We start from the raw sequence: 12,020 nt of genomic DNA, 5'->3' as shown, positions 1-12,020 counted from the left end.
AATGTTCAAGCTCAACTCATACCTGCTCATTTACTAAATCTAGGACCGCGAGACGATCCAAGAATAATGAGATATTTAAGAGAGATAGGAGCTCCTATGGATCCCCTACCACCCGGGGAACCTGCCCAAGGAGCTGATAGGACACCTGGTGAGGGGTCTAGTTAGCGAGGGTCCAAGAAAAGAAAACTTGAGGGGAAAAGAATTGAGGGTGAAAATAGGCCTAAAAGAAAATCAAAACCAAAGCAGGTAATCTCTGAACAACTCCAGAAGGTTCTTCACGATATTGATTGGAGTGATAAGGATGGAAATGAGGGTGGGGTTAAAAAATCAAGAGAGGATGTGTGGACCGGGAGTGAGATGGGGCAAAAAGAAAACGTTAGCCCCCCCCCCCCCCCAAACATTAGGAAGCCACTCAGATGCACAAACATCTGTTTCATATGAGTTAGAATCGACATCTCTAGATGAGATTCGCCAAAAACAATTTGAAAATGTGTCTAGTGCTCGTAAGGATTTGGTGCAGTCCTATACCAAACGTCCAGTGTCTATAGCTCAGACTGCAACAACGAGCGTAGAGCTTAAAAAATCTCCGAAAATTACTTCTCTAAGATCTCTTGGAAGTCCTGTTTCAGCAGGCCTCACTGCTCAGCTCTCTAGCTCAATAGTGGTGACAACTGAGCTTCTTCAAGAATCTTAGGATGCTTTCACTAACATTTCTTTTCAGGGCTCCATCACATCCTCACCAGTTATCTCCATGGCTCTCTGACCACCACGATTAACATCACCACCACCCGATCTCAATGCTTCCCCACCACCGTCATCACCTCCAATCATGACATCATCTCCTATCACCCAGATTGTCACTCATCAACCAAATCTCACGTACATTCAGCGGGAAAACGAATTCCACGCTTATCTTCTCTCAGTTAATCTTTCTGAGGGTGACTACATCAGGAAAGCTATCCTTGGTCTTCTCAACTCTCTTCAGCTCATCCCGAATTATCCACCAGTACTTGAACCAATCCTGTATCATGTTGATCAACCATCTTCCTCTAGGCGACATGATGACCTCGATTCCAGTGGCCAACATGAGGGGGAGAATATCGGAGGAAGATCCACTGTGCATTTCACTCAATCTTTCAGTCAAACACAAACTCCACCTGGCTCTTCCAGGAAAGGGAAAGAAATTGTTGATGACTCTGACATGCCTGAAGGAATGGTCGAAGGGGTTGACTACACAGTAGAAGAAGATGATGTTGCCCCCGAAGGACATGACGTGATCACAATCAACTCTGATGATGAAGATGATTTCGATGAAGTTATGTTTGTTGATGTCAAAGAAGAAGTTGAAACCGAAATCGAAATGTCTGAAGCAGTGGTTACCTCAGCCGAAACCTCCCTTGCAATAGTGGTGTACACAAATCCTGACGTCGAACCCATCACCTCTCAGTTTGAAACAATCATATCATCCGCACCCCAGCTTATCATCCCAAAATCTGAAGAAGAGGAGGAATTCGTCACTAACTTGAAACCCCAACCTACTACTGTCATTGAAGGAGCATTCACTAAAGAAAATTACATAAACTTAGAAGCTCCGGACGAGGAAGAGTTGAATGAATTTGATCGATTTGTCACTCAGGAATACATCGGTGAACCTGCACCAAGGTTTCCCAAACCAACCGCTCCACCACCTCCTGATCAATCCACGTCATCCAATCCTCAACATGGAGAATTCAACAAACACAAATCACTTCCGATCAAACTTGATGAACCTTAATCTGAAGAAGTATTATAGGGCTGTTGGCTAGAGGAACAAGCTTATAGGATCTTCGAAAGTGAAGATAAATTCAAAAACGTGCCAGTAGCTGAAAGGTTCAAACCAATCGGGTGTTATGATTTTCTCAATGACAAAGAAAAGTTGATAATGTACCGTTACCAAAGGAGGGTTTTTAAGAACTGGGATGAGTTTGAAATGGAAGACCAGAAAGAGAATCCGATCATCGTCATAAACAGTGTGTTCTGCGGATCATTATCTAATAGAGTGTATACTCCATTTTTCAGAGTAATTCATTTAAACGACCATGAATACACGTTCTCGGAGTATGATCTGATTGAACTCAATCCGGTTGATGTATTGTTTCTGTACAATTGGTTGAGAAACAAAATAAGTAAGACTTGGGTTATCAAAACGGTAATCGAAAGGGTGAGAAGGTTCATGAAAGACAGAATTAAACTGGCTTCTCAATATGATCTGCAGCTAGGTGTTGAATCTATTCGTAAGAAGATTCTGCTCTCTGCATCAAATCAAACCATCGGTGATCTGGATTTGTCTTCTTTTAGGATTTGCTATTGCTTAGACGCCCCTGAAGAAGGTTTCATATTTCGCAACAAGATCAAAAAGCCAATTTTCATCCGCAAATTCGAGCTGCCAAAATACTCTGACGGGACTCTCAAGCGTGCACTAAAGTTTTTCGACATATGCAAGCGAACAGAAAACATTGGGAACTATCAAAAGCTGATGACAAACGAGATGGAAAATCACATCAATGAACTTCTTGAATTCAGGTTGTACATGAGGCAGTTTGACACTTCGCTGGGAATCAACAGAAAGAAAAACTACTTCACAGGCTCACAATATGTTCCAAGGTTCGAATACAAAATCACCAGCCTCAAACAGTTCATCATTCCCAAACACTATGAAAGGAATTACACACCGGGAAGTGACGTGATCAAGGCGATGAAAGCTAAGGAAGATGTAAAGAAAAAGGCCTCAGAAGGTGCCAGTCAAAGCTGATGATTCGGTGATGATATTTTTTTAAAACCGCACGCCAAGGAGGAGATTGTTGACATATGTTATTGTAATAGATTAGTGGCGCACGGTTTTATTCTTATTCTGTTATGTATTTACGATTTTTACCTTGGTAACAATGTATATTTTGTAACTTAGGAGGTTGTCATATATAAACAACCTCCTCACTCCTTATTGAACTAGTTATCCATTTTGCACATTACTCATCTTTACTTTTTCTCTCTAGTGTTCTTGATAACTAATACTTCCAACCCACTAAACAACTCATAAACCGTCAATCTAGGCTTCTTTAAGGACTAACAGAATGGATCAACCAATCAGCCATCATCTATTCTGGATGAATTGAGGATGGGTTCGTAGCCTCCTCAATCATTGAAGACAAGAAGAAGGTGATCCTTTCCATCCACCACATTGTTCTCTTGGAGATGAACCTGAAGCACTTACTGTAGTGACCCGTCCTAATCCACCTGGACGTAGTCTTCGACAGATAGTCCCATTACGAGGTTCTGACCTCTATATGCCATGAACAACTTCATGTAATATCTTTAAAATGAGCAAATGCACAGCGAAAGATTCCTTTCATACCTGAGAATAAACATGTTTTAAAAGTATCAACCCAAAGGTTGGTGAGTTCATAGGTTTATCATAACCAATAAAATTCATCATTTTGATAGACTACAAGATTTAAATACAGTACACCTATCTCGTGTACGAAACCATTTTTCATAAATCTTAGTAACCGTACACATATCTCGTGTATAAAATAACATACACATAACCTGTGTATAAAATCATTCTCCTGATACATAACATTCTCTTTTCTTTGCTTGGCTTGGTAACCGACCTTAACATATAATGCGCATCAATAATATCCCTACAACAGAACATCTCGTCTGTATAAATATATAAACCTCGAAGTACTAAACACCACGCCCACTAGCTCTTCCGTCTAGTGAACATTCTGGGTGGGGGTGTTAAACCCAGTAGCTACCTTTAGGATTCGCGTGAATTAGGGCCATACCCGTTTCTAATTCTTAGGTTACCAAGCAATAATAATCAGGGGAAAAAATATTCACAACAATTAGTGGCAATTATCACATCCAACTAATTCAATAATAATCCACAGAACTTCTGTCTGCATAATAATTCATTCGAGGAATGTTTTTCTTGTGTCTATCTCGTCAAACATTTATAAAAGCATTTCATGTATTCTCAGTTCAAAATATATTTCAAAAGCATTTAATAAAGCAGTTATAAAAATAGCGCATGTATTCTAAGTCCCAAAAATGTAAAGAGTAAAAGGGAGCAAATGAACTCACAATACGATATTTTGTAGTAAAAATATGCATACGACGACACTGAACAAGTGCAGGGTTGGCCTCGGATTCACGAACCTATATCAGTTGCATATATATTAACACATATCCCATTTAATCAACTAGGTTTACTTATATTTTATAATTTATTAAAATTAGTATTTTTAAATATAATTATTCTTATGATAAATATATGATATATAATTTAATTAAAGTTTTATCAATATAAATGGTAATATATTAGTTAAAGACATATTAGTATGTAATATTAGTTGACTTGTAATATACTTTTATATAGATAACATTTATTTGTTAAAAATAATAATTATAGTAATACTAAAAATAATAATAGTAATAACAATAATAATGTTAGTAATGATAATAAAAATAATAATACTTATAATGATAATGAAAATGATAATTTTAATAAAATTAATTTCGTTAATAATAATAATAATAATAATAATAATAATAATAATAATAATAATAATAATAAAAATAATAATAATAATAATAATAATAATAATAATAATAATAATCATAATAATAATAATAATAATAATAATAATAATAATAATAATAATAATAATAATAATAATAATAATAATAATAATAATAATAATAATAATAATAATAATAATAATAATAATAATAATAATAATAATAATAATAATAATAAGAATAAGAATAATAATCCTAATTAAAAATAATACTACCTTAAAAGAAAAAGTTTCCCCAAAAAAAATGTCACTGCTCGGGCTCGAACCCGAGACCTCTCGTTCAACACAAATACACTTAAACCATTGCTCCAACTGTTTCTATCTGATTTAATTTCCACCATAAATTCTTTTAACTTATAATATCAACATCCTAATCTTTATCATGTAGTCTCACCATCACGTCATATTCATCACCATTATCATCCGATATCATCACATTATTATCATTCATCATCACCATCATAAACATATAATTCTTAATCATCATCAATAATTATATGATGTATGTGTTTGGGTTCGAGTAGAAACTAGCAACCACATTGAGGGGTATTGCAAGTTGTAGCCCATGTTGTCTTACAAGCCCATCTCGTAATTTAACGGCCCAATAGCAGTTTAAAAGGGTTTTTGGGTGAAACAGATTGCTCGTTTTTGGTGAGCAGAAACAGCTCGACAGGAGCCGCTGTAGTAATAGAGGTTTTTCTGTTTTCATTTCATCATCACTCTTAATTTACTTTAATCATCCTCTATCACTTTCTGTAACAACATGGTACCTCATCCTCTTTAATTATCACCATTGCCTTCATTTTTGTTATCACGAATAGATAGAAAGTTTTCAAGTGGTGTTTAGTTTTGGCTTACAACTAAACAGAAATTTGTAACAAGTTAACAACTATGTTGGTCTGATCATAATAGAAACCGAAACAAAACAGCTAGTTCGCTTGTTTTTGGATTGAGTTTATCTATATTGAACATGAGATCGGTGAGGGAAATAACTATAGATGTTTGGTTTATGTTTGTGGGTCGACAGAATAGTGGAAACAGAAATTTCGATCAGCAGCCCAACAGATAAATAACAATTGGATCTTAGACCAATATGTATCTAAGCTAGAAGGGATTACGGCCTGCATAATGTCACAAGAACCGTAGGTGTATCATGATTTTTTTATTTATTTAAAACAGCTGTAAAGTTATTTTATTTGGGGTTTGATCAGGAAAAAGAAAACATAAAGAAAAGATGTGTAGCATCATCCCTCTCATCATCATCTCAACCTTTCCATTCAATCATCATTATTGTTCGTTACTGTGACAGAAACAAAACAGGAGAGAGAGCAGCATATTTGGCTCGTGGTAGTTTTGTACAACACAGAAAACAAATGCAGCAGCTTTTCAATGGTGGTCTGTGGTAATGTTGTGATGATTAAACTGTAATCTAGAAGGTTAGCTATAGTTGTAATGAATTCAAACAGTAGCAGCAACAACCTTGATCAATTAAGGGAGTGCTTGGTGATTTTGTTCGTCATCTAAGCTAGGATAGAAATGGTAATGGAATAATTTCAGTTTATTCATTGAGTAGTAGCAGTATGTTAACGAATTAAAAATGGAAAGGAATGGCGATTGTAACTAAACAAAATAAGTGAGAAAAAGAGATAGAGGACATAGATGGAGATGGGATGAGGGTTGGTGGTGGATTCCGGCTGGTGGGTGGCAGTTGGGTAGTGTTAGAAGGATGCAGGGTGGCGAGGTGAAGATTGATCAATTGGATCGAAAATGGTAGATGGTTTGGTTTTGACATAACGAAAGAGGGCGGTGTTTAGGGTGGCTCACGGTGGAAGGTGGTGATAGTTCCCGGTGGTGGTTATAGAGTGGCGGTGGTGGTTTTATGGAGATCGAAGATAATGGTAAACAAGGGTGTCATCGATTTAAAGATGATCTAGGTGATGATGTTGTATTGAAGCATTACACAGAATTTATATAGACATATATTTGTAAATATAGTCTACTCTATTTAATAAATAATAACAATTTAATAATAAAATATCTTAATACTAGTGGATGAATGAAAATGTTCATGAATTGAAAAGGACAGTAAAGCAAAGCAGTCATAATTATTGGCACTTAGTTACCGACAGTTTTCACGGACTGGATTTCGTGTCCCATTGTTAGACAGTGGCGGATAAAAAGTCTTCTAAAAAATTTCAAAATTTTATATTAACTATCTTTATTTATTTTAGCCATTATGGTATAAAATTCGGTCATTAACTATTAAATAAAAATTACATTAATTATTCATTCCTAACCCCAAGTAAAATATAAAAATTTTAAAATTTAACAAATAGCTCCTAAATACATTTTTACTAAGTCTATAATTTATAAAACCCATTTTCGGATCACCTTTTATTTTAAAATCACATAAGTTCATTTCTAACTTGATTAATAACTATCAAAATGACAAACGAGTGCTACGAGCATTTATTAAATAAATTTTAAATCATATATATATATATATATATATATATATATATATATATATATATATATATATATATATATATATATATATATATAATTTATAGTAATATCATATATTATTTTATTTACACAAATGAATTAAATCATATAAGTTTCTATTTCAAATTTATATATATATTTAAATATATATGTATTTATTTACAGATAGTGGTTCGTGAATCGTCGGGAATAGTCGAAGGTCAAATGAATTTATAACATAGTTCAAAATTTTTGAGACTCAACCTTACAGACTTTGCTTATCGTGTCGAAATCATATAAAGATTAAGTTTAAATTTGGTCGGAAATTTCCGGGTCGTCACAGTACCTACCCGTTAAAGAAATTTCATCCCGAAATTTGATTGGAATCGTCATGGCTGACAATAAGTATGTTTTCATGACGCATACGAGCTGAAAATTAAAGTAATGTCATCATTGAGTAATATGGATAAAACAATTCGCTTAAGTGAAGAGTATGAGTGAAGCTATCACAAAAGAATGAAATGTGAAAAGTAAAGTTTCGTCATATCTCTTGACGTAGATAGGGTTGATTTTCGGAGTTCAAGGGATTTAAAAGAAAATCTTCGTAATAAGATTTGGTTCTTAAGGAAATTAGAATCCTTCTTGGTTTAATACGATGAACTGTTTCGATTACTCTGTCGGATATTTCACTATAAATCTACTCCCTTCATTTCCTTTATATTTTGGAGTTCCATCCTTTTGTTTTCTCTTTCCGACTTTAAGTCAAGCGAATAATGGTCCAGATTTCATAGATATCAAATTCGAAATGAACATAGCTAACGTTCCAAGAGAGAAATTATAATAGTACGATCTTGATTGGTTAAATTACCAGAATTGAAGAGAAAAGATAGAACTATCAAGAAAATATGTTCTTGATATGTTTATATATTAGATAGAATGCAAGAGTCGTGTAACATGAACATGATGACGTTATTGTCTGTGAATCATCACCTTTCATTGGAAACTCAGCATGACTTACTGTAATATAATCACGTTGATCAAGTGTCATTATATTATACTAACGCATGCTTCAGTTCCCAACATTACTTCAAAAGCATTCAATTTTTTTTAAGTTCGAATTTTTTTCCAGAATTTGAAAGTAAAATAGTTTCTTTTCTGATGTAACACTGATATTGCGAAAAGATAAATAATTTCATATAAGAATAGTTATGAAAAGATCTTCAGAAACATCGAGGGTATTTTTACTGAAAGATATGATGATATCTTATAATTTCTAATATCGATGGATGATGATGAAGATTTATCCGTAAGGGTGTAGAGTCAAGAGCAAGGTATTTGATAATAATTTCGGCAGATACTGAATCATTTGGATTCTTTGAAGGCAGGTTTAGTCTTTGTGATTTATCCACAGCCTCCTTCATGGTTTGCTCAATCCGAAAGAGAGTCGAAGTTGATTTGCTGGAGCTGTGACAAAATTGGCTAATTTGAAAGGGATTACCAAATTATTTTGGGTAATAATAATGCTTACAGGATCTGATACAGATTTGTGTTAAACTTTTACTTAGTTTCCGAGAGTTTTCCAAGTGCATGATTATTGCTTAAATCTTTCTTCTCGTAGATGAAGTGCGGTTGTTCATCCTCTCGATTGAGGTGTTTTCAAGAATCATGAAAGGTTTGAACGCAGATGGTAATCATCAAGATACAAATGAGGTTTAAAATGAAATCAAGTGGCAAACTTAAAGAAATGTTTAGTTTCATATGTTATAATCAATATTTTAATTCATTTTAATTGTCCAATGTTAGTTGTCTACAGTTAGTAGTTCAATAATTCATATATAGTTTAATATATAATATTCGAATTAATTAATACGTGTCGTGACCCTTTATATACATGTCTCAGACTCGATCACAACTCAAAGTATATATATTATTTTGGAATCAACCTCAACCCTGTATAGCTAACTCGATCATTACCGCATATAGAGTGTCTATGGTTATTCCAAATAATATATATAGATGTGTCGATATGATATGTCAAAACCTTGTATACGTGTCCCGATATTTAAAGTGCGTAAAATAAATAACAGTAATTAAATGACGATAAATAAAGTTGCGAGAATTAAAATTGCGAATAATAAAATTGCGAGAATTAACAGTTAGCTAGGAACAGTTAGCTAGGATTTTGTTAGCGTGGATTCTTAACAGAATTTCTCATAGTTAATTTGTTTGTTTCTAACAAATTGTATTTTGTCCAATGTTTTCTTCTTTATGTCACTTGTTGGATTCTGATAAGTCAAAATCCAAATATGAAATTGAATGAAAATGGTTATTCTGTGGTGAACGGATTTGTATATCTGTGAATGTAAGTAGATAGTAAATGACTGTTGAATCAGATTCGAAAAATGCACAGTGTAACTTATTAATGTGAAATCTAAATATTCCTCAGGTATTACCTACCCGTTAAAATATTTTCATCATTAACAGTTTGTACAAAGAATTTCTAATTACAATCTTTCTGAAAATATATATGCATAAATATTTTCTTCAGATGTAATCATGGATTTAATGAGTTAATATGATATTAATCTCATTTGATTTACTGTTAGAACTAGAATACATAATCTCTAAAACATTAGAAATTATATAATCGTCATGTAGAACGAAAATAAATGATGTAGAACGATACGTAGAATGATGATTATACTCGAGGTACAGAATGAGATGTTGAGGCATGGATTGTTGATGGTACTGGTGCTGTTACTGATGGTACTGTTGGTGCCGGTGATGTTGCTGAAGCTGGTAAATTTTGCACCATATTCTCCAAATTGATTACTCGAGCGCGAAGTTCGTTGACTTCTTCTATTATTCCGGGATGATTGTCGGTCGAAACGAGCGGATGAATAAGGTTTAGAATTTTAGATAGAACATAATCATGGCGAGATATTCGGGAAATGAGGGTGAAAATGGTGTTTCGGACTGGTTCACCAGTAAGTGCTTCAGGTTCTTCGCCAAGAAGTGAATTTGGTTGGTGGAAAGGAATCTCCTTCTTCTTGTCTCCATTGATTAAGTCGACTACGAACCCATCCCCAATTTCTCCAGATTTGGTGATGACTGATTGGTTGATCAATTCTAGTTACGCTGCTTTCGGAGCTTAGGTGAATATACATATCAGAATAGCAGTCAGAACGACTATCGGAATAGCTTATCGAAATCCGAGGGACTCGAACTGGTTGAGGGATCCATCTGGTACGATCAGGGAATTGATTTTCGATATGCAATAGATTATAGGACTTAGTTTGATATTCCAAAATCTCATAAGTTACGGAGGATTTTTCGTAACTGACAGGCAAAGTTTACAGTAACAGATACGCTAAGATATGAATTTTGTCTATACACCATTCATGCAATCAATGCAGTAAGATGTGTCTAGATTAAGAATGATAAACAAGTGATTCCCTAAGAATGATAAGCAGGAAATTTTCAACACAAAATGATAAGCAAAACTTTTGACATGCAGACACGGTCGAAGTCCAGACTCAATAATGTATCTAAACAACTATCAGTTAGACACACTAATGCAAGACCTGGTTCGCTAAGATCATCGCTCTGATACCACCTATAGTAACCCATCCTAATCTACCTGGACGAAGTCTTCAACAGATGGTCCCATTACGAGGTTCTGACCTCTATATGCCATGAACGACTCAATGTAATATCTTTAAAATGAGCAAATGCACAGCGGAAGATTTCTTTCATACCTGAGAATAAACATGTTTTAAAAGTGTCAACCCAAAGGTTGGTGAGTTCATAGGTTTATCATAAGCAATAAAATTCATCATTTTGATAGACCACAAGATTTAAATGCAGTACACCTATCTCGTGTATGAAACCATTTTTCATAAATCTTAGTAACCGTACACATATCTCGTGTATAAAATAACATGCACATAACTTGTGTATAAAATCATTCTCTCGATAAATAACATTCGTTTTTCTTTGCTTGGCTTGGTAACCGACTTTAACATATAATGCGCATCAATAATATCCCCAAAACAGAACATCTCTTCTGTATAAATATATAAACCTCGAAGTACTAAACACCACGCCTACTAGCTCTTCCGTCTAGTGAACATTCTGGGTGGGGGTGTTAAACCCGGTAGCTATCTTTACGATTCGCGTGAATTAGGGCCATACCCATTTCTAATTCTTAGGTTACCAAGCAATAATAATCAGGGAAAAAAATATTCACAACAATTAGTGGCAATTATCACGTCCAACTAATTCAATAATAATCCACAGAACTTATGTCTGCATAATAATTCATTCAAGGAATGTTTTGCTTGTGTCTATCTCGTCAAAAATTTATAAAAGTATTTCATGTATTCTCAGTTCAAAATATATTTCAAAAGCATTTAATAAAGCAGTTATAAAAATAGCGCATGTATTCTCAGTCCCAAAAATATAAAGAGTAAAAGGGAGCAAATGAACTCACGATACGATATTTTGTAGTAAAAATATGCATACGACGACACTGAACAAGTGCAGGGTTGGCCTCGGATTCACGAACCTATATCAGTTGCATATATATTAACATATATCCCATTTAATCAACTAGGTTTACTTATATTTTATAATTTATTAAAATAAGTATTTTTAAATATAATTATTCTTATGATAAATATATGATATATAATTTAATTAAAGTTTTATCAATATAAATGGTAATATATTAGTTAAAGACATATTAGTATGTAGTGGCTCTATTGAGTCGTAATCAATCGTCGATTTATTGGCGACTTGACTGACTCTTAGAGCATAAATTAAATTTCAGGCAGGATTTCAAACCCATGGAAATTTGATTATACCATTTTCATGGCGTCTATTATTATTTTTATTTTAGTATTTTTATTT

Source organism: Rutidosis leptorrhynchoides, chromosome 10 (assembly GCF_046630445.1).
Source record: "Rutidosis leptorrhynchoides isolate AG116_Rl617_1_P2 chromosome 10, CSIRO_AGI_Rlap_v1, whole genome shotgun sequence".
Taxonomy (NCBI): domain Eukaryota; kingdom Viridiplantae; phylum Streptophyta; class Magnoliopsida; order Asterales; family Asteraceae; genus Rutidosis; species Rutidosis leptorrhynchoides.
The sequence above is the reverse complement of the archived record's forward strand: the minus strand, read 5'-3'. Positions refer to the sequence as shown.